Source organism: Pleurodeles waltl, chromosome 2_2, assembly GCF_031143425.1.
Source record: "Pleurodeles waltl isolate 20211129_DDA chromosome 2_2, aPleWal1.hap1.20221129, whole genome shotgun sequence".
Lineage (NCBI taxonomy): Eukaryota > Metazoa > Chordata > Amphibia > Caudata > Salamandridae > Pleurodeles > Pleurodeles waltl.
In genome coordinates this window covers 311,262,876-311,286,768 of record NC_090439.1, presented here as the reverse complement: position 1 = coordinate 311,286,768, position 23,893 = coordinate 311,262,876, and the positions used below count along the sequence as shown (strand labels likewise).

Genomic DNA, 23,893 nt, shown 5'->3' with positions numbered 1-23,893 from the left:
AATTAATGTTTCCAAATTTATGTTTGAAAACTATCACTTTAAAAGGAATGCATTGGGGCGTAGCCAGCATGGCGGTGTGAGCGGACGTGTTCCGTCCTTGCTCCGCCGCCCGGGCCTCTGAAATAGCGTTGCGGCCCCAGAGGGGGTGAAGCCGAGAGCCCGACGGAGCGTGTCGGACGCCCCAGACAGTGAGGAGCCCCGGAGGGCTCGGGACGCCTGCACTTTCCCCGAGCAAGAAGTCGGAGCCGCGGGGCCTGTGCCGACACCCGGAGCAGGCGGGGGTGGCCTGCGGCGGCTCGGGCTGCACGGCGGCCTTTGAGCCTTGTGGATTTATGACCAGGGAGTGGTGCGGCGGCGTCCCAGGAGGGCGCAGTGCCGCTGGTGCCTCCCGGGGCCATTTTTAGCACCTGAGGGGACCCGAGAGCTGGTGCCTGAGACGGTGGGGGCTGGGCCCACAGCGGGAGACACGGGTCGGCTCCCGCTGAACCAGGCATCTGATTTGGGGCAACGGGCAGCCCTTGAGGAGGTGGTCGTGCGTCGGCGGTGCAGGCTGCCCGCAGGGGATTTTACCAGCGCCGCGTTTTGAGGAGTGGCCGAGCAGTGAGGTGAGCCACCATTGTGCAGTGGTGACTGGTGGCGAAGATGGACCAGGCACTTAGTTCCTGGGCGATGGGCAGCCCCTGGTGAGACGGGACCCGGAGCCCATGGACAGTCGAGGCGTGTGGCCCTTGGAGGTCCCTATTGGTGCCAGGAAATAAGGAGCGGCTGAGAGTTGAAGTGCCTTGCCACTTTGAGAGGAGGTTAGAGGTGGTTGGCCCTTTCGTTGTGTCTGGGGTGATCCACGGGCGTATTTTTGAGAAGGCTTGGATTGACCTCGACACCCGACGCGACAAGGGTGCTGGAGCGATGGCGTCTGCTAAGGGCAAGAGAGAGCGGACGGTGAGAGATATGCTCACGGGGGCCCGTCCGGTGCCGGGCAGGGCTCCAGAGGAGCCACCTGCTGCGAGGGCTCAGGAGGAGAGGGGTGAGGTGGAGGATGATGAGGGGGCCCCAGTCACGAGAGGTTTTCTTGCCTCCCTGTTCGACTCGCTCAGGAGCGATCTTCAGGAGCTTCATCGGGACATCTCCCATAAGGTGAAAGAACTGAGAGCAGAAGTCACCTCCCTCGGTGAGCGGGTGGCACAGGTGGAAGATGGTGAAATCTCCCGGGGAGAGGAGGTGGCGGATCTCCAACAAGAATGCATCCGCTTGCGGGAGCAACAGGATCTCCTCCAGATTACGGTGAAGGACCTAGAGAATCGCTCACGCCGGCATAACATCCGCATTAGGGGAGCACCGACTGGAGCAGAGAAGGACGACATTGGAGAGTTTGTGGTGGAACTATTTCGCTCAGTTCTGGGCCTAGAGGAGTCCCGGGAGATCACGTTGGATAGAGTGCACCGGGTGGGTCGGGCTCGGGGAGAGGGAGATCGCACTCCGGACATCCTGGCTTGTGTCCACAATTATGGGCTTAAGGACAGTATAATGCAACGGGCACGCAATCTGCCGCAGATCCAATTCAGAGGGCTCCAGCTTCAATTATTTCAGGACCTTTCGGCACAAACCTTGCAGAGGCGTCGTGAATTTAAACCTATTACGGAACATTTACGTGCTCAGGACGTGTCATATTCTTTGGACCACCCGTTCCGCCTTATCTTTTGCTGGGAGGGACAGCTCCATCAGGTGAAATCCATATCGGAAGCGAACAGGATCCAGGGCCTGGCGGAGGGAGGCCAGGACTTGAGCGTGCAACCGGGCCCGAGTGGAAAGGTCCGACCGGGCTGGAGGAGAAAGGAGAAAAGGAGGAAGTGACAGAGACCTACTGCGTCGGAGCAGTTATCGGAGCGGAAGTCGGCAGTGAATAATGTGGCAGCTGGGACTAATCTCTGAGTCTGGAGCGTCTGGTGACGACTGCTTAGCACAGGGTTGCTTACTTGTTTGCCTATGGGATGTCAGGGAGGGGCCTGGGCGGCGGGGTGGACGGGCTTGGCAGGTGAACTTGAGGGGGACCCATGGCCCTGCCGAGACTTTTCCCTCTTTGGAGAAGAGTGTGAGAGGACTATATGGTTATGAGCACCTGTTGTGCGCAATGGTTGTTTGTTGTTGTGCTTCCCTGGGAGTCTGGTCTAGGAGTAATCGTGGAAGTGCACCCTCGTGTCCCCTTGCTTTTGGGTGACCTACCCTCGGTGACGAGATGACAATTAAATGTATAAGCTAGAATTTTCGGGGGTTGAACAACCCAACCAAACGGCTAGCGATTCTGTCGAGTCTAGAGAAGTTGGGGGGTCACATTTGCTTATTACAAGAGACCCACTTGTTACATAAAGATACGTTCCGCATGCGCTCACAATGGTTCCCTAGGCAGCCTTGGTCCTCAACTACTACGAAACATGCGAGGGTGACGATACTGCTTTCGAGGACGTTCCCCAGGGAAATAGTTGGAAAGATACACAAAATTCCAGGTAGGCTCCAGGCCATCAGAATGCGGCTTGGGGCGTTTTTCTTTACCGTTGCTTCCCTTTATGCCCCGAACGCCCAACAGGAGGCCTTTTTGAGACGGTCAATCTCCCCTGTCCTTGGCTCGCCACATAGTGCTATTTTAAAAGGGGGTGATTTCAATCTTGTAATGGATAATGAGCTTGATCGCTCAGGCCAACGCTTTGGACAGTCTGGGGTTGTGTCGGAGATGGGGCATCAATTGTTGGCGGAGTGTGGGCTTGAGGATGTCTGGAGGAAGTCTCATTCGACTCAGCGGGATTATTCTTTCTATTCTGTGGCGACCAAGACCTATGCCCGGCTTGATCTTTTCTTGGCTTCGCAAGAGTTCATGTACCGGGTTAGAGAGGCTGCGATTGAGCCCAGGGCCTTGACTGATCATCCCCCTATTACTGTTGAGCTGGCTATGGAGGTAGGTCACGGCGGCACACCGAACTGGCGCTTTAAGGACGCCTTGCTCCAGAGTGAGTCAGCAGTGGAGTCGCTTCGTAGTGCGATTGTGGATTATATTGCTTTTAATGATGACGGTAGCACCTCTATGGAGATTATTTGGGAGGCACTGAAGGCAGTGGTGTGGGGAGAGGTTATGGCACTGTCGGCGAGGGATAATAGAGCGAGGTGAGAAAAAGGCTAGAGCAGAGAGTGGCTGTCCTGGAGCGTTATCACAAATCGACTGGTGCGCCCAGAATTTGGCGAGAGCTGGAGAAAGCGAGACAGCAGCTGAAGCGATTAGACTGGGATAGGGCAGAGTACGCAATAGCACGTCTTAAGCACAAGTATTATATTGAGAGTAATAGATGTGGAAAGTTGTTAGCGCTCCGGTTACGAGCACAGAGCGCTGCGTCGACAGTTAAGCTGATTCGTTCCCCCTCGGGGGATGTGGCCTGTGTGAGCGATCAGATTGCGGAGGCCTTTGCGGGGTGTTACCGGGGCTTGTATGTGGCGGATGCGCGGGACGAGTTGGCTCTGGACTCTTATTTGGAGGGGGTGTCAGTCGCCCCTCTTGGGGAAAGGGAGGCGATGTCTCTAGACCAGAAGATAAGGCTAGAAGAAGTGGTATCGGCGATTTCCCGCCTGAAGAAAGGGAAGTCCCCCGGCCCAGATGGGTTCACGGCGTTGTTTTACAAAACCTTTTGTGTTGAACTTGCCCCGCAACTCACCCGACTTTTTCATTCCTTTCGGACGACGGGGACCCTAGTGCCTAGGGTTCTGGACGCCACTATTACTGTTATACATAAACCGGGTAAGGACCCAGAGGATTGTGCTTCGTATAGGCCGATCTCGCTTCTGAACATAGATGCCAAATTATTTATGGGGATACTTGCCTTCCGCCTTAATCCTTATATACCGGGCCTCATTGATCCTGATCAGTCAGGCTTCATTCCAAACCGACAATGCGGTGATAATATGAAGTGGTTTTACATCTGATAGACAAAATGGATAGATCTCTTAGTGAGGCGCTTTTTCTTTCAATTGATGCTGAAAAGGCGTTCGATAGGGTCCATTGGCCATATCTTTTCTTGGTCTTGAAGCGTTTCGGCCTGGGTCCGGGTTTTCGATCCTGGATCCAATGTGCTTATCGCTCTCCTAGGTCGGCGGTTCGAGTCAATGGTGTGCTCTCTGCGTCGTTTCCAGTTGAGCGCGGGACTAGACAGGGATGCCCACTTTCCCCCCTATTATTTGCGCTATACATGGAACCCTTTGCACAGCACTTGCGAGATAGCCCCCTTGTTTCTGGCGTGAAATTTGGTGGAGATCACCACCTTATTACTTTATATGCAGACGATGTGATTCTCACCCTTGCGGAGCCTGGCATTTCTTTGCCCGCGCTTATGGAGTTGTTGGGTGAGTTTAGCTGGGTTTCAGCAAAGTGAATATGCAGAAGTCCCAGGTTCTCAGTCTGTCTTTGAGCATGGATCATGAGGAAGATCTGCAAGCGCGGTACCCCTTTATTTGGTCATCTTTGCATCTTTCCTATCTGGGTGTTGAGTTAGCGACGTCTGCTGCAAAAACGGTAACCCTAAATTACAAGAGACTGGTACGAGATATACAGCGGGATCTGGAGGCATGGGGGAAACACAAGCTATCTTGGTTGGGAAGGGTGGCCGCGGTTAAGATGACAGCACTGCCATGAATATTATATATATTTCAGGCACTCCTGTTGACCCCGCCCCCCGGACGATTGCTACCCTCCAATCCATGGTTTTGAGATTCATATGGGAGGGTCGCCGCCGCGCTTAGCGAGGCAGGTTCTATACCATCCTAATAGCAGTGGGGGGTTGGCGGTCCTGTCCCTACTGAGATATTTCCGGGCAGCCAAACTCCGCTTTCTTGTAGAGTGGAGTCGCCCACTTACGGAGAAATATTGGTGTTTTATGGATCAGGCAGTGGCTGGTTGTCATATTTGGAAGGAGCCTTGGCTCCGGCGTAGGCATAGGTCTAGAGGTCTCTATACTTCCCCGATTATTGGGACAACGCTGCGAGTATGGGATGCAGTGGCTTGTCGTTCAGAGCTGACTTCTTTTCCCTCCCGATGACCCCCATAGGTGCAAATCCTGATTTTGAGCCTGGATTGCGCTTGGAAAGCCTTAGACGCTGGTATGAAGGGGGCTGTAGAAGAGTGGGAAGTCTCTTTGACGAACATGGGGTTTTGTCCTTTGATCAGATGAGAGAGTCCTATGGCTTAGTTGAGGCGGATAGGTTAATGTATTACCAGGTTCAGCACTGGGCTCTCCTGCCTGCGAACAGAGCGTTGATGGATGGGCCTCTCACGCCATTTGAGAAATGGCTGTTCTTAAAGAAGGATGATAAGAGAATTATCTCAGAGCTCTATCGCCTTCTACAAGGAGCGAGCCGGCTGCCGAAGTCAAAGGGCCAGCTGAGGTGGGAGAGGGAGCTAGAGAGAGATCTCTCGGACGAGGAATGGGACCGCATATTCTATAGAACACACCATACAGTCTATAGCGCGGCAGGGACAAAGACATCATATAAGATCGCCTCCTACTGGTACTATACTCCGGCGCGAGTGCATGCATGGGATCATGCTAGGACAGACCTTTGCTGGAGAGGCTGTGGAGCTACGGGCACACTGGTACATTTGCTTTGGCACTGCTCCAAGTTACATCGTTATTGGGGAAATATTATAGATGAGATAGATGTGGCATTCCAGGTCACAATTCCGAGGTTCCCATCGTATATCCTACTGGGGCTGCCTAACCCCCGTACTTTTCTGTTACGATCTCTAAAGGGGAGGCAGATAGCGCTGGCGCTCAATGCAGCGCTGCAATTGATTCTAGCGTTCTGGGGAACAGACAGGGTTCTGACTTGCGTCTCATGGCACCAGAAGCTCTGGTTTATTCTCGCAATGGAGAAACTTACGTTGGCCACCCAGCAGCGGTCAGAAGACTTGGGTGCACTGTGGAAGCCTTTTATTCGGCTTCTCTCTGTAGAATTTACTGAGTTGACATGCCCGACCTACCTGGGAGTCTTGAGGTTGATCTGAATTACAGGTTGGAGCGCGAGAGGGAGCACCGGAGGGGAAGGCGATTGATATCATGGGGTCAAGGAGGGGAGGGACAGATGGACGACACGGTCTCTTTGGGAGGTACTGTTGTCATGTTTTTTTGTTGTTTTTATCTATGTTTGTGTGGTTTTTAATTGCGGGGCTGATATTATTGGGGTCTACTGGTTATGGCCATCAGATGTATGAGTTAGTAAGGAGGGGACCCTCCGGAGGTCCATATCAGCATGGTTTTGGGATTTAAGAAAGGATCCTTTATATGAAACTATGATGTGTCATTGTGCTGATGTATATAATTTCGGCCCTGTGCTGTGCGATGTTTTGTATGTTTTGGTTTATCTATAAAACATAATAAAAAGATTTGAACCTAAAAGGAATGCATCTCAATGCACTGATAAAATAAATTGTACTTAGGCGAAAAGTTTCTGCATGTTAACTAAATACACTTAATTTCAAAGAGACTGTCTTAGTTTTACACTTATGCTGCAAGATGTCTTTAAAATTGAAGGCGTTTCTAAAGTTAAGTGCAGAAGTCCCTAGTTACTTCCTTTCTTTAGCACCAATTAAGTTTGAAATAAATGGTTGTGTGTGCATTTAATATGTTTGTTAGTGCGTGCGGAGTCGAGCAAACAGCTGCCCAGTGCTCCTGTTGCCCCAGGGGCCGCATGCAAAGGTCAGAGGGGCCGCATGAGGCCCATGGGCCGTACTTTGAGTATCCCTGGTCTAGGGAGATGTGCAAACAGCCCAACTGTCAAACTCACCCAGACAGGGAATCCACAAACAGGCAGAGTCACAGAATGGTCTAAGCAAGAAAATACCCACTTTCTAAAAGTGGCATTTTCAAAGACACCATCTTAAAACCAACTTTACTAAAAGATTTATTTTTAAATTGTGAGTTCAGGGATCCCAAACTCCAAATGTCTATATGCTCCCAAAGGGAATCTACGCTTTAATCATGTTTAAAGGCAGCCCCCAGGTTAACCTATAAGAGAGATAGGCCTAACAACAGGGAAACCCGAATTTGGCAGTATTTCATTATCAGGACATATAAAACACATTAGTATATGTCCAACCTTAACCATACACTGCACCCTGCCCATGGGGATACCTAGGGCCTACCTTAGGGGTGTCCTACATGTAGGAAAATAAATGGAAGGGTTAGGCCTGGCAATTGGGTAGCCTTGCCAAGTCGAATTTACAGTTTAAAACTGCACACACAGATACTGCAGTGGCTGGTCTGAGACATGATTACAGGGCTACTTATGTGGGTGGCACAACCAGTGCTGCAGGCCCACTAGTAGCATTTGATTTACAGGCCCTGGGCACCTCTAGTGCACTTTACTAGGGACCTACTAGTAAATCAAATATGCCAATCATGGATAAACCAATCAACAGTGCAATTTACAAAGAGAGCATATGCATTTTAGAAATGGTTAGCAGTGGTAACGTGCGAAGAGTCCTAAAGCCAACAAAAACAGGTCAGGAAACATAGGAGAAAGGAGGCAAAAGGTTTGTGGATGACCCTGTAAAAACACTGTATCACCCACCAGGCTTAGCCTCAGATTTTGCAGTCTCTCTAGCAGATACCCAATTGGCCTACGTCCTGAGATAGTCAAACTTCACAGTCATTGGAGACATCAATCTCTATTTTAAGGACATTGAGTGCTGAGCGCCGGTCACCCTGGTGGCTGACTTAGAAGCTCTGCAGCTCACACAATTGGTTCATACCCTTACTCATAAGTTGGAGCCTATTTTGGATCTCATGTTCTCCAATTTAGATAACCTAATGGTGGATCCTCTTTTCCATAGTCAGATCACTTTGCACTTCCTTTTCATATCACCATTAGCACCCCACTTCCTTCTTACATTTCTGGTCAACCAGTCAAAACTAAAAAATGGGCCAAGGTGACCTCTGTTGCCGTCACCCAAGCTCTAAAAATGAGACGTCCTGTTTTATATGATTGTGTAGACACAGCTAATTCTCAACTGGTAAACTGGATAAAGGGTGCCTTGGATCAAACTGCACCGCAAGTTGAAGGCATGAAGTTGGAGGAATGAAATCTTCAGTGGCTTGGTTCAGTGAGGAGTTATCTGCTCTAAAAGAAAGTTGCAAATGTCTTGTATGGATCTGGCAGAACAACATTGATCCTATTGACAAGGCTAACTACTGTTGTGACCCTGAAGGATTACCACAGGCATATAGGACCACCCACTGTGACTGCTATGGTGGAAAAATTGCGATGGCTCAGAACTAATATCATCAAGCCAAGGCTGAAACAAAGGCCCCCACACCTTCTGTGGGGCATAGGGGGCCCGACCTCTAAGGGACCCCCTCAGCACAGTACCCGAGCCTTAGAGCTCCAGAATAAGTCCCCACGTTTCGTTACACCAATGCATTAAGTCTTACGGCTTTAACATCATATCATACACCAATGATACGCAGCTACTTATCACCCTCTCTCAGGAAGGGGTCCACACAGTGGCTCTCTTAAGATCTTGCCTGTTGGAGGTTGCTGAGTGGATGAACTTCAGTTGCCTCAAGCTAAACGGGGGAAAAATTGAGGTTCTCATTGCCTGCAAGCAGCCCTCTATCTGGTCCTCGGTTTGGTGACCTGACTCAATGGGGCCCCTACCTGTATACAAGCCTAACGTGAAAAACCTCAGCATCTGGTTTGACTCAAAGCTCTCGTTTGATATCCAAATCACTAGCCTAGCAGGACAATGTTTTGGGATCTTAAGAACCTTTATAAAAATCCTTACCTCCTTCCAGAAGCAACTAGGAAGACAGTAGTCCAGTGTCTTGTTGTGTCCAGACTGAACTATTGCAGTGCCCAATCTCTGGAGGTCTTGTAGTCGAGACTGAGGAGACTCCAGTGTGTACAGAACAGGACATTCCCCTACAGCCCCTGCTCTGGCGAAATTGCACAGACTCCCTTTAAAGGAAAGGGTTTCCTTTAAAGCCATGTGCAAGTGCTACAGAATTCTTAACAACAAAGACCCATAATATCTGCACCCTCCAATCAAACCCTACTTCCCTAGAAGAAATCTGAGATCAGCCAGGGCCTTTTCAGCCTGCATTCGCCATCTTTAAAAAGGCATGTACTCGAGGTTGCTCCTTCAGCTTTCTGACTGCCAAAATGTGGAACTCTGTCCACCTCTCACCTAACCAGGAAACTTCTGAGCTATCCTTCTGGCAGAATCCTGAAAACCTGTGTTTTTAGACGCATCTACTGAGCCTTCTTGGCAGCCTCTGTTCTGAATCTCTTGAGGAAAAACGCACTGGGAAACTTCTCGCGAAGTAACTATGTGATCTCCAAAAACAAAAAAGATGAAGCATTCTCTGTAGTGATAATGATGCAGTCTTTTGGATGTAATGTCCTGTCAAAGATGTAAATAAATGGGTTCTTCTTCTGAAAGAATGCTTTTTCGTCCTTGTAGAAAGAAGGTTTACATTTGCTGCCATGGTGTTTACCAGTCAAATCCATTAACATATATGTCACAGGCTAGCTTCCAAATCACACTACTTCATGAAGCCTCTTACACCACACCTCTGACTTTTCTAAATTGAAATAACTGGTATCACCACTGTCCAGTTAAACGCCACTTAATTTACGGGCCGCAAAACAAAACAAAAAAACACTTAGCTGACCTTCACAGGTTTTAAACCAATGAGATAGCATATGTAGGGCTAAAAGCATTTAACTCATCGAGCCACCTTACTGTGTTAAAGTGTCATCAAATTGACATAGGTATACATGTATTTTACTGATCATGTTTGGTGATGGTTCATCATCACTAGTGGTTTTATGATGGGAAAATTAATTGTTTATCCATATCTCAGCTTCCTAAACATACGTTTGGTGAGATTCCACCCTTGGAGTCCCATTTGATAAAAGTTCAAGATGTATGTGTGGCTATTGATGATTAATGATGATGTCTGTTGAGTTGGGATTAGGGACAAATACCTGTAGCCAGCATTCCACAGTGCCAACCAGCTGCAGGCTCCCCTACTATATGTAGAATGAGGTTGTTTCCTACATATGTTCTGTTGTTTGCATCTGCCAATGTTCACCTTTTATTGAAAAGCTTCAATCATTGCTAGGCTTCAAATTCAACTTGCCGATGAAAAATAACCTCTGTACAGTCCTTTCACAAGGAAGAGGTGCCAGATAGTGCTAAATGAAGCTGCTCACAGTACGTCATTTTTTGGCTGAGTTAAGTGCATTTTACTAAGCAATGATTGCATCTTGCATTCATTGCTGAGGCCTTCTCTCCCAATGAGAGATTTGCATCAGGTGCCTAGAGGAAGCGTGCCCCCATAACTCAAGTGAGGATTCCTGTCATGAGTGCACCACTGACAAAAGGAGCCCAGTGTAAGCATGGTGAATTTGTAGTTGGCAAATGCACAGATTGAGCTGAGTACCATTTCATTTGAGAGAAGGAATTCCATGCATGATAATCGTGAAGAAGATAGACCCTACTTGAGGTGGGGCCCACCAAGATACTTGGTGATCCACTTCTGTCTCCCAACTAGTGGATAAGAGACACTCTGATCGGAAGGTTGCATGGTGAAGGTGAGGTAATAACTATAGCAACACAGAGAGCTGTGCTCCCTTGTAGACTGTTCAGGTGTACCTGTAGTTTGGGCATAGACTGCAATAATTACCCAAGACCATCTGTAGGCGATATGGAGAGAATGAACACTAATATGGGGTCTTGCCCACCACTACAAGGGGTTTGGGCAGCAGAGGGCAGGGGAAGTAGGTATGCTTATACGTAAAAAAAAAAAAAAAAAAGCCAAGCAACAACCAATGAAATGAACATTTTTCTTTCAAGTAGCGGTGCTTACTCAGACTTCGAAGATAGTGATAATCCTAATGCTAGTGACATGTCCGTACTGACTAAAGGGAAAGTGCCCTTCTTGGCTTTTCTGGCAGTTCTTTATGAGGAAGCAGCATAGACTGCTGGTTGGTTGTCTTTGAGATTAGAATATGAAATTGAAAACATGGGTGCTAAAGACAAAAATAGCCACACTCATGAGCAACTTTAAGAATGAGGGAAAATAGTTGCACAATTATTATGCACCCTTGAAAAATTCAAAAGTGTGGGGTCCATTCCATTATCTGGCTGAAGGGTAAAGTGGAGACCAAGAGAATGCTAATCCCAGGTAAGATTACAATCTTGGGAATGGTGGTCAGATGGGAGCACTGAAATGGAAGTTTTTCTTACCAAACAGCTGCATTTGAATGAGGATATGGGGTCTATAGTTATTAGCGTATCAATCAAGTTGGTGTCCCAGAGTCTATGCAACACAACTGAAGAGCATGGGACGGTGCCCATCACAGTGAAGGATGACTAAATGAGAGAGAAGATCTTACAATCCGCTAAGGCAAATGTGGAGAACTGGTACATTGACAGTGGATTCCTGATGCTTCCTGATATGAATCCCAGGGGGAGGAGAACGGTTTTCCATACACTAAGATGCAAAGAAGAGGCAGGTTTGAGGATTTTAGTCTCTGCCTGGTTCCTTCAGAGTACAACAAAGCTGGAAAGTTAATGTATTTACCCATTTACCAATTCTGAAAATGTTTTCTTGTCAGACTTGGAGGATGTATATAGACATGAAATGTGATTTGACAGACAATTCTCAGTGCTTGTGGCACCTGTGAGTCCTGACAGAGGTATGTGGAGAGCTGAAGTACACTTGATGTGCCAGATGAGTTATAACTCATGCCCTCATTGGGAAGGGACTATAGGGGTCAACTCTTGACGGCAGGGTCCCCTCAGGCAAGATGTACCTAATTTAAGAACAATATTGACCAACCTTTGCCTGAGCCCAGGGTCTAATTTATTTTAGAACATTTGAATGTAAAACCCTTGCTCACATCCTGTTGTTTCTGATACTGTTTTCAATAAAATGGAACAGACCACCAGGTCTGAGGAGTTGCACTAAATCAGGAGCAGATCGAGGAATATGAAATTACCTCACATCAGAAATTAAGAATGTGTAACATTTCCAATTTTTCAGAGGTTCAGTTTTTAAAAATTATTTTCTGAGTTTCTAGTTGCTTGACAAGGTGCCAGCTCTCAGAGCTCCTTAAGTGTCCCTATGAAATCTCCTCATTCTCTTGATGACATTCACTATAGGTGGAACCATCTTCCCTCCAAATATTCCTGTGGGACTTTCGGATGTGCTTTGAGGTCCTAGATGGCAGTGGACAATATGGCACCCTTTATGCACCAGCAACACATTACTGAATAAATGAAAGAACTCAAGGAAGATGCCTTGCATAATCCAACTAAATCTATGTTATAACAAGAGAACTTGCACAGGAAGCAGATTTTAAGGATGAAGGCATAAACAATTCTGAACAGTGGTGGCCATTGCAAATCTCAAGGGAAGAGTGGGGGGATAAAATAGTAATTAAGAAAAGAAACTTACCGTTCCAACTACGTCACTGCCTGCTGCCTCGCTTCTCTGCTCTTCTGGGGTCCCAGCAGTGCCTGGGACTCCAGCACAGGCTCCCCATGCAATCCTGGTGCTGCTCTCATGCTACTTCTAGCATGAGATCGATGTCAGGATTGGTCTGAGCGGCTTGATCTGCCACTCAGACATTGCACTAGGGTAACTGCAGTTTCTCCAACGTGGCTGTGCGACACAGCTGGGTTGGAGAAACCTAAGTGCGCATGTGAGTTTGGCTGGCCATCTTAGCACTAATGCAGTTTTACATCAAAACGTTTAGCACCGGCTTGCACCTTTCCTGAGCGCCAGCCGGGTGCCATATTTATGGAATGGTGCAAGCCGGTGCAAAGGGTGGGTGTTTTGCTTTCACTAATGACCGAGCTGCCAAAAATCTCTGGAATCCACTTCTCAGTTCAAAGAAGACATTTATTATTATTTCACCATGAGGTTCCTAAAAAGGAGGTTAACAGGTTGAAAGCACACGTTTAAAAATAATCACAGCAATGAAAGGAAAATATACCAAAGTGATTCTCAACTTCAATGTACAAAACAAATATATATAGTTATATTATATTATAATAGCAAAGCAAATAATGAAGTAAAAATTAATCACAGTAGGGCCTGCCAAGCTCTCCATCTTTCTCATGCCAGCAAGAAGATGACCCCGTTCACCTCCGAGAAAGTGATCTCCACCCTCGCAGGACAGGTGTCAGGCATTTGTTGTTTAATCCTGAGTGAGGTCTCGGAATTCACCGCTACTGAGCAGGGCCATCTTTATATATCTTAAAGAAAATGAGAAGGGGCTTTTTTGAAAAACCCCTCCTGGAAAAAAGAAATATTTAAAAAATGCTTGCTAGTTTAGGTAACCTTTGAAAGAAACGCTTTGAGAATGGCCAAAATCCCAAGACGTCCCTCCCAAAGTCACACCGTTCCATGCGTGTACTATAAACATCAGTCTGGTACATTCTTATCGTGCTGACTGCCTACCTCCTCCATAATATGTCCTAGCTCTTCGGTGAGAAAGAGCATGAAAATAAGCACAGTTTACAATGTGGAAAAATACTAACACTTTTAACATGGCAGTGTCTAACGCTACAATAAAGGCAATAGGCAGTTAAACTGAATACAAAATGTAGTCTGTAACTGGTGAACACTGAACAGCTAATCCAGGTGCAAAGTGGTGCAACACAAAGTCAGTGGTCAAAAACACATATTTCACTACAGTGGCCTAGCGTCAAAGAAAATTACGTTAGCCAGGTGGGGATGGCGGTATGGGAGAAGGGGGTTTTGCACCCAAAAATGAAGCTAGCGTAATTTTCTAACACAAAACCATCCATACCACATGACTTCTGTCTTAGAAAAGACAGGAGTCATGCCCACCACCCCAATGGCTAGCATAGGGTACCAGGGTTCCCTGGGCATGGCCATTACACCCTGTGCAATGCAGGGGCCCCCAAGTTGGGCCCCCGGTGGCACTTTAATTGAAAAATAAAAATACTTACCTATACTTACCCTACTTACCTGGGATGGGGTCCCCCATCATCCGGTGTCCCTCTGGTGTGGGTGGAGGTGTCCCTGGGGCTTGAGGAGGGCACCTGTGGACCCATATTCATGGTATTCAACCATAGATATGGGTCCACAGGTCCCCTATTGCCTTGTCTGACCCAGGCGTTAAATGATGGCGCAAAGCAAGCTTTGCATCATTATTTGGTCCCTCCTCCTCACACCCGTGCGATATTTTAGCACGGGGATAAATATGGGGCTATGGGGTTAGCACCATTTTTTAGATGTGAGTGTCTACCTTGCATTTCACTGATGCAAGGTAGGTTTATGCATCTAAAAAATGGTGCAATCTCCAATATTTTGACTTTAGACGGGTCTAACGTCAAAATATAAATATGGAGACAGTTTTGCGCAAATTTGCATTAAAAAAATGACGCAAATTTGGCGCAAATGGAAAATGGAGTATAAATATGCCCCTTAGTGCACTCCACTCCTCCTTTCCCCTACCCCATCCGTCCTCCCAGCCCCGCCCCTCCCTGTATAGTAAAATATTGTTTCATTTTTCAGCTGGTGTCTCAGCCAGTGGGCGACCCTCCTTTGCCATTGAGAAGGAGCTGCCCCTGACGCATGACCCATTGAGGTCACCAGTTCTGTAACTGTTCTTTTTCAAGAAGATATGTCATACATTTGGTCCATTAAGTTTACTGTAAATCAGAAGTGTAACTATCATTAGTGCAGCTTGTGCAGTAGCATCAGGGCCGAGGATGTAAGAAACCCACCAATGCAAGCAAGGGCCACATATTCCTTCTCTGCTGTACAGCTACCAGGCTTGTTGTGACACTGGCGTCAAAAGGAAACATAACCTCTAGCTGGGAAGTACTTAGCCCTGGCCAAGTAATTCTCCCATTCAACGATCAGCCAGAAAAAAAACTTTCATCATGTCTAGAGTCACTTTGTGAGTTTGTTTTTTAATTCCAGTGTTATCCAAGGAGTAATGTAGTATGAGACCTTTGTGGGCCAAACACTAGTGAAGTATATCTTCTAAACCTAATGGCACTTGGATGCTGCCTGATTGTCAAAGGGTTCTGTGCTCTACTCGCATCTGAAACCAATCAGGCAGATGCCATGTGTGATTTGTTGGCACCATGAAAGTGAATAATAGAAACAACGGTCAATTGCGGTACTACCATCAAAACGCTAATCGCAAGTATCGTGTAAGAATGTCTTTATTCTAGTACATTGTGTTTTTTTCTGGGGGTGTGGAATCTCCGCTTTCTTGCACAAGACTTTTAAGCATTTGAAAAGGCAGGAACCTGCAGCTGTTCCAGCAAGGTTAAGGGTATGAAATGTAGAAGCTGAGCCAGACTATTCCCCCTGCACTCATCGCCACACACTGCCCTGAAGTCTTTGTGACTCCCCAGCAGAAGCACAACGTGGAGCTCCCCGCTGTGTGCAGAACAGGCCTCGCCAAGCCGAGATCAGTTTGGACTGTGCAAAGAGCAAAGCCAGGATGTATACGGTGGCTAAAAGGTCACAGGTTTTACAAGCGAAAGACAGGCGTGGCAATAAGAAAATAAGAGCAAAGGAAATTCCCAGTCTGCTTTGCAAAACCTGCAGGTTTGAAACTTTCTGAGGCGGCGGGGAGGGGGGGGGTTTCTGAAGCAGTTGAAATGTTCCTATATAACGAAAGGCAGCGCGGGTGTACTCTGATGACCCCAGCCAAGAGGAGCACAGCATGCAATTAGCAGGAGATCATGCTGTGATTGGAGTGAATGTTTTTCATTGCAGACCCCTGCTATTCCTTCTGAAAGGATGAAGTGAAGTGAAATGTATTGTAAATGTAATTGTGCTTGGGTATTGATACAGGGCTGCAGAGTGTTACCTAACGAGCCCCCATCCATGCCATGGAGGAATGCTTGGTTGGAAGGTGCTTGAGTACCTACAATGAGGCCTACCCTTGTCAAAAAGGAAGATCATCCTAGAGTCATTCTAGAGTCATCTGATGACTTCAGCTGGGCTATTCCTGTAATTATCTGAGGAAGTCATCCCAAGCCATCCTGAAGTATGTGTATAGGGCGAAATATTTAAATGAGATGACTCCAGAGTCAGCACAAAAACTACTCCAGGATGGTGTCCTGATTACCTTAATTAAAAATGCGTGATGATCTTGTACTACTCCAGGAATACTAATTGACAACTTCAGGAGGAGTGTGAATTACTCCATGATGATTTCAGGGCGATGTCATGATTACTGTGGATAACCCATGGATGATTTCCTGACATCTTCAGAATGAGTGTGGATTACACCAGGATGATTTTAAGACCACTTGAGAACGAGTGTGGATTACTCCAGGATGATTTTGGGACAACTTCAGGATGAGTGTGGATTACTCCAGGATGATTTCTTAACATCTTCAGAATGAGTGTGGATTACACCAGAATTTTTTATAACAACTTTATAATGAGTGTGAATTACTTTTAGAGGAGTTCATGACTACTGCAGGATGACCAAAGATTACAGGTAATATACACCAGGAGAGTGGGGAAACACACACTATGGTACAACCCCATATCAGCACAAAACATCCAAGATCACCTAGTGGAATTAATCAGAAGTATTCCCTAGTCATAATAACCAAGAGTATCCAATGGGTGGGTACTCTAGGTTGTTATGAATGGGGATTACTTCTGAATGATTCCATAAAATGTTTTTTAATGCATGTGGATCACTCCTTAATGTTAAAATAGCGACTTAGGGTTGGATAATTTCTTTTAGAGTCTGTGACGCATGTACATTCTCCGAATGACATTTATCCAATCCAGAATTCATGAAGTCTAATTTAAAAACACAAATCTGAAATTAAATACTTGGGAGAAACATGACATCCCTGTAAAAAAGAAATCTGATTGGGTTTAAAACATGTTTCTTCTTTAAACAAAGTGGTGAGTGATATAAAATGAATTTGTGAGCAAAGCAGATGTCAGCAAGTACGCCAACATGCATTTAGTAGCAGCCTTGATGAAATTCCCCCATACTCGCTGTGCAGTGTCTTCATTTGAGCTCAACAACATTACTCTAAGTTTTGATATGGTGGCATGTGGCAATATACCGAACAATGTATTGGCTGAAATAAAATGAATTGAAATGACTTGCCATTGTTAGTTTTTATTTAGCCAAAGCACATGCTTGGCTTCAAAGAGAAATAGGACACTGTACAAGACAACATTACAAGCAAGCAACAAGAATTTTAAAAAGTCAACGAAACAAGCAACTGTGTTGTGTGTTTCCAGATTCAGAGTATTTTGTCCCCTTTTGCAATTGCAGATCATTATGGCAAGATTCCTTCTCATAGGTCAGTTGTTGAGAGGTAGCCAGATTGCACGATGTCATAACATTCTAAAAAGATAACAAAAGCATATATTAGTATCCCTTCTTCAACCAAGTTACTTTAGGTTTTCTTTTAGACTGGCTGCTTTCAAAAATCACTGGATCCCCCTCCAGCATAAACGGTGCCTTAAGAGATGTTTTTAACCCTGCTTTGCTTATGGTGCTTGTTTCAAAAGTATATGTGTGAAACTAGGACATTGTTAGATCGAAGGTGAAGAAAGAAAGTGTCCCTTTCTGGACTGTACGAGCAATGGGGCAAGTAAGATTCAGAATATCAGTCCCAGAGTTACAACATAACATAATGATAGAAAATCCTTTTTTCCCCCTCAACAGACAAGGGAATCTGCAGTTTCAATCTCTGCCATACAATAACACTATAGTTTGACAGCATAGTGTCTTTACACAATGCCCCTCTAACATACAGGATAGATCACAGATGTACAAAGGTTGAAAGCAGCAGGTGTCCTCCAATTACCAGACGCTGTGAGTCACTAGATGTTGCCTGTGCAAACAGGGTGCAACCATCTTGGAGCCAACATATGCTGCCCTCTTGATGGATATTGCAGGGAGCACCATTGAACTATGCTTGCAGCATGTCCATCTGAAAAGAAACAAGCATTTGCAATGCAATGGGTCTCATGTTTGTTCGACTTCAAGCTATTAGCATTGTAAGTTTCTAACTTGGCTTTCCTTGCCACACAAACTGAAAATAAAAAGTAGAAGAGTTGACATAAGCAAGCCAATTCAAACTGCCACAGCCGTCCTCAGCTTGAGCGCGAAGGAGAAAAACAAAAGGAAAAAGACGTTCGCTTGCAGTCAAAGTGATCACCGAAAGAGCAATTATCCATGTAACAGGGTTGATGGCCAAGGCGGTAACAAAAAAGCTCCAAGGAGGGACAAACGTAAAGCATTTACCAATGAAAAACAAAGGATTTTTGAAAGGCAAGCCCATGAACGAGCGATAGTGATGGGTGTGGTTAAAAGCCCAGATACATACAAACACGTCAGAAAAGTAGCAATTGTGCGCTGCTATGCTTGACCTAAAAAATGAGTTAAGAGATTTCCATAGGGACCAATACATGACTGTAGGAAAGTACCCCTTTTTTGCACGGTTACCCCCACTTTTTGCCTGTTGTCAGCATGTTTTGACTGTGTGCACTGGGATCCTGCTAACCAGGACGCTAGTGACTCTCTCCCTTTAAATTTAGTTGTTTGGGCCACAAACCTCCCACATTTGGCAGACTGGTGCCCCCTCATAAGTCCCTAGTATATGGTACCCAGGGCATTGGGGGATCAGGTGTTGACCATGGGCTGCAGCATCTATTATGCCACCCATTGGAACCCATAATAAATATGTCTACAGGCCTGCTTTTGCAGGCTGCGTGAAAAGGTGTATATATAATAGTGTGTTTACTTACCTGCTATTGAAGTATTGCCCATCTAGCATTTTAGTATTTGCGGCACTAAAACAAAGTACTTTTATTTTTGTAACACTGTGTGATTCTTTCATGTGTGTAAGTGATGTGTGACTATAAGTGGTACTGCATAAGCTTTGCATGTCTCCTAGATAAGCCATGGCTGCTCATCCACAGCTACCTCTAGAGAGCCTGGCTTCCTAGACACTGGCTACAATGCACTAATAGGGAATACCTGGTATAAGGTGATAATACCATAGATACTCAACACACACCAGGCCAGCTTCCTACAATGATGGCCTACAAATAAGTGTTTAGACCACCAAAGAAAGTCCAAAGTAGAGCTGGATGCACTGCGTGCTCTCAGTGCCGTCACCAAGAGTTCTGGTTTAAGCCCTGTATGGCTTGCTTATCTGGGTATAAGTGACTGAAGGAGTGGAAAGACAATACAAAACATCATTAAAAGAACACTCCTGTAATAATGTGAGCTGCTAGGGGACCACCTAAGCCTAAAGGTTTTATTGCTGTTAACAAATTGTAATATTCATTACAGTTTTTACACAAACAATTTGCAGCTTTGACCTGAATGTTCATTATCAGAAGGGTAAATAAGTTAACTGAAATATCTTACCAATTGAAGAATCAATTTTCAGTTGATCATTGCCCAATACTAGTCTCAGCACACAATCATTTGAAAATGAATAGGGCCCAATAAAACCTTCACCAGCTGCAGCATTTCAACCTGAAGATAACAATAGAAAGCATTATTGTACATGCCGTCATATATACATGCTTTGAAAAAGAAAAAAAAAAGGTTTCATTTCTGAATGGCTATTTGACATTCATAAGCGTCCTGTGTAATAGTGAGAATAAAAACTGGTGAATTAGTGCCAGAAATACACAGTAGCCATATCAAAAATTTACTCCAATATGGATTTCGTTTTGCAGGGAATCTAGAATGTTTGTCAAAGCACAGTGCTGCCTGCATATGCAAAGATTGGGTATCATGCAAGGGGTGCCTAGTTGCCAAGGAATACTGCTGTTATGTGAGGGTCAGCATGTCACCAGTGTGGGCAATAGGCGCAACACTTCCCACCCACGCACTCACAGAACATCAAATGTTTTTCTAACTTACCCTCTACTGCTGGACTGACGCCAAATGGTGCTCCAGGCAGTTCTGCTTCTCCCTCACATAGGCAGCTGCAGTTCCTCGGTCAGTACTCCTGGGAGAAGTGGGCGGGAGTCCTTTGGGCAGACTGCAGGAGGCGGCAACTGGGTGACACAGCTTAGGGGAGGGTTTCAAACAGAAGAGTGTGGGAAGCATCAAGCATGAGAGAGCATTATTAGGGGGCCATCAGTGAGCATGGGCAGCTGGATGTTGCAGAGGTGAGAGACTATGTTATATGAAAAATGTAGGTGTGTTACACTCCTGTGTAAAAGTTTGCCAACATTTTCTGATAGGAGCATCAGAAAGAATGAAGTAAATAAGAATGCTAGCAGCTGAAGGACAGTATGAATCAGCATCCGCAAATATTTTATTGAGTCATCCATTTAAACTCAATATTTGGTATCAGAATGTTCTATGTAGAAGCTTCCACACCCTTCCAACCCCACCACCTTCAAAAGTTACCAGGAAAAAAGACAGGGTTAAAGACTAAGTAGTGTTTGAGAGATAGAGGCAGACAGGGAGTCTAGATGGTTCTGTCAGGTTTCTTTGGCCTTGAATATTTATTTAATTGTACCTCTATATACTATCTAAGCGTAGGGCAAGAGCAAAGACAGAGCTGGCGGCAGACGATATAGTTGGAGGAGGGATAGGAAATGGGATAGAAAAGAACAGTGAAAATAGTGGGTGAGATGGATGTTTCTTTTGGGATACAGGGTAGAAGGGAGGGGAACCTAGCCAGGATTTTGTGGATGGGCCTAGGCTTGTCAGCAACGCCCGTCTTCCAACATGTATTTGGACCTGTTTTTGAAAGAAATTTGAGGAAGCCTTTTCAGGTAGGGGCTGAGCAGCTGGATCCCCTGGTGAGTGGCTCTTGATTGTTGCACCCCCCCTTTTACAAACATGTACTGGGTCTAGAGAACAAAAGTATGTGAAGCAAAATTTTACCGCCACCTATGCAAAAGTTGAACAACAGGACATATCCCACAAACCAAAGTCTTGTGAGATACAGGCAGACAAGGGGTCCAGTTTGTGGAGAAAATATCTCCTGCAGGTTATTTTCTGCTTGTACCAGTCTCATACAGACCAGAATTGCCCAAACTTTAGCACTGTGAAATTCACATTATTTTGCATAAATTGAAATTCCCCAAGTGTTATGACAGTTTTGGTAAGGCCTAGGCATACATTTTCTGTGGTGCTGGGAGAAGTTCTAATAGGTAATCTAGGTCAGTATCATCTGGTTTGAGAGTGAAGATGGTGAGGGGGACTCTGGCTTTGTAGCACATAATGGAATAGGGATGTGAGGATTGTGAGTTGGTCTTGCTGCAGAGAACCCAATCTAAATATACACTATAGCCATCTCCAGTCGGGGCACCTTCCCTTTTAATCCTCCACCACTTCCAGGGTTTTCCTTGGATTATCTTAATGGGAAAACTGCGGATTTTTTTTTAAGTTACTTCCATAGCATCCAGATCAAAATGCTCTCCATTCCAGTATAGCGGCAAGGGTACAATGTATCCTATCACTGACACATGCTTCACTGTCCTTTTCAAGCACCACAGAGCATTGCTATGGGGGCTTTTCTGCAGATGGTTACAAGCAATTGTTAAATTGAGCTTTTCTGTATTGTGGGTGGGACCTTGAATAGAGGCTCACTAGAGCAGGGAACATAGTTTGAGGAGGGTCATGTGGTGCAGAGACTGGATTGGTGCTCATTGCACATATCCTAATACATGTCTATTTATCTGACATACATGTACATTTTCATCCAGTAAAACTGTTATGCAGTTCAGTACACTGGAAAGATAAAAGGCAGAGTTCACCTCACCAGGTTTCAAAGTGTACCCAGAGCTATGGGCCTTAAGTCACTGAACTATCTTACACTGTACAGGTTTAATGTCAAATAGTATTAGAAACTCTGTCAATAAGAACACTGTATGTTAATGTGCCTGCTGTAAATAGCCTTGTGAAACATTCAAATTAGGGTTTGTACTCTGCCAATTCGGACTTTCACCTACCCATTCTAGATGGAATTTGGAACCTTTATATTTAAAAGTCCTTGCATAATGATGGTACAAAGGGCTTACAGTATATTTTGGAAAACAAAAGCTGCCAAGAATTATAGAAGCAGAAAAAACATTGTAACTTTCCCTATAGCTACAAATATTTTTAAGCAGTTTCACATAGAGCAAACTCGACCCGAAAGAACTGGAGTGGTTTACACAAGCATTAGTTAAAATACAGAAGGTCACATTCATTTCTGTTTTATGCATGGGCAGATTATGTGATTTGCCAATAATCACAGGATGTTGAGCAGACAACAGGACTGGAACCTGGTTCGCCAGTTTCAAAGCGGACAACTCTGACCAGAACTCCACATAATTCTCCCCAATCACCATTAAAATACATTCCCTGAAGCACACCAAAAAATGAAGTAGAGAAATGTGTTTTAAAAAAAGCAAACTAAAACGAGAAAAAACGATAATTTATGCTTTTTGTTTATTTCCCCAGTGCATTTCGCTAACTCAGCTATTTAATATCCAAGCCCACAAAGGCGCTGCACATAAACTGAGCAACAAGAGTCACACAATCGTGACAAACATAAATCTTTAACAGGACATTTCAGAAATCCGAGATAGCTGAGAAACACACAAACAGACGCTTTTTTTCTTAATGGGCACATCTAACTAGTGTGATACGAACCTCCAAGCTGCGAGAAAGAAATGCCCGCTCCATACCTGCTACCTGCATTCCAATCACTAGCTTCTGAACAAATCTGTCTCCGTGGCCAGAAAAGACTTGCAGATGGTAAATGCAACCATCCAGAGCAGGGAAAACGCCGTAGTCCCCTTCTGCATAGACCTCGACCACTTTCTCACCATCGTTCTTTTCCAAACTGCACAGTAAAGTGACGTAGCTTCCGGCAACACCGGAAGTGCGTGTGCTGACCTACAAAGCATTTCTTTTCTTCTAGTGTTAAACGCGCAAACTTCGTCCGAGAGCATGATTGGAGTGGTTTGCATGAGCCCCAGAATTACTTTACACAAGGTCGGATTTTATTTTTATAGTTAAAGCGCAGGAGACAGTGATTTGCCCACAACCACAGGATGTTGAACTGACTCCGGGCCTCGATCTGCATGGTTACAATACCCTTTCTTTTTACAACAAAGCTTGAATAGAAGTTAATTGTTTTAGGGCGTTCCCAGATGCACTGCTTCGATCTATTCATGAAGCACAGTGGGCATTAAAGAGCTCTGAGCGGCTGAGGAGCCCTTAAGCCAGGGGCCAGCATCGCCTACTTTCTACTGGACTTTATCACAGCACTGGGACGGGGAAAGAACTTGGGTTCAAAATAATATAATACATCTAAATGAAGCGTTGTTTACAGGGCTTTCTTCCAGCAATAGACAGTGCCACAATTTTAATTCTATATTAAGTGTGAAAAAATGGTGTAACCATTATCTTTTTTCGTTTTGTGCTTTCACAATGCAAATAATTCCGATTATGAATCGGTGTGCATTTCTTGCCTACTCTGCTTTACCGAAAAACAGATGAAACATTAGCCCGTCCTTCTTTTATATTTTGCTGGCTGGTACCTATGATTTAATACTTGCCACTTGAACACCAAGACTACATGTCCTACAGTACAACCACATCAGACAGTGAGCTAATAATGTACGTCACCATTAGTTCTTTCTGTGACTATAAACTATTTCTGAAAGGGCAGAGTTTGTGAAATTCTCATCTATAACTGCCACCAAGGACAAACATGAGAGTAAGTCTATTTTGGCTTACTTAATTGGTCACAAGCAGGTTGCACTTTAAACCACTTGACAGGGTTTAGGCACATGCTGCAGAAATGTTTTTGTCCAGTATTAAACAAGGCATCTTTACACTAGGAACA

At 45.4% G+C, this 23,893-nt stretch overlaps 1 protein-coding gene and 1 long non-coding RNA gene across 3 annotated transcripts in view; one reads left to right on the top strand and one right to left on the bottom strand.

Moving 5' to 3' along the window:
- LOC138282357 (potassium voltage-gated channel subfamily G member 2-like) overlaps positions 1-23,893 on the top strand; it is a 913,601-nt gene that overhangs the window by 509,431 nt on the left and 380,277 nt on the right. The gene's annotated exons all lie outside the window — the stretch shown is intronic.
- LOC138282358 (uncharacterized) lies at positions 17,172-22,917 on the bottom strand. Of its 2 annotated transcripts, none has more exons than XR_011200933.1 (4): positions 22,693-22,917; positions 19,960-20,109; positions 19,456-19,566; positions 17,172-17,418 (listed from the first exon to the last, which is right to left on the bottom strand). It is a non-coding gene; the product is annotated as an uncharacterized lncRNA (long non-coding RNA). The 2 variants fall into 2 exon arrangements; XR_011200932.1 differs by having other exon boundaries at positions 22,728-22,914.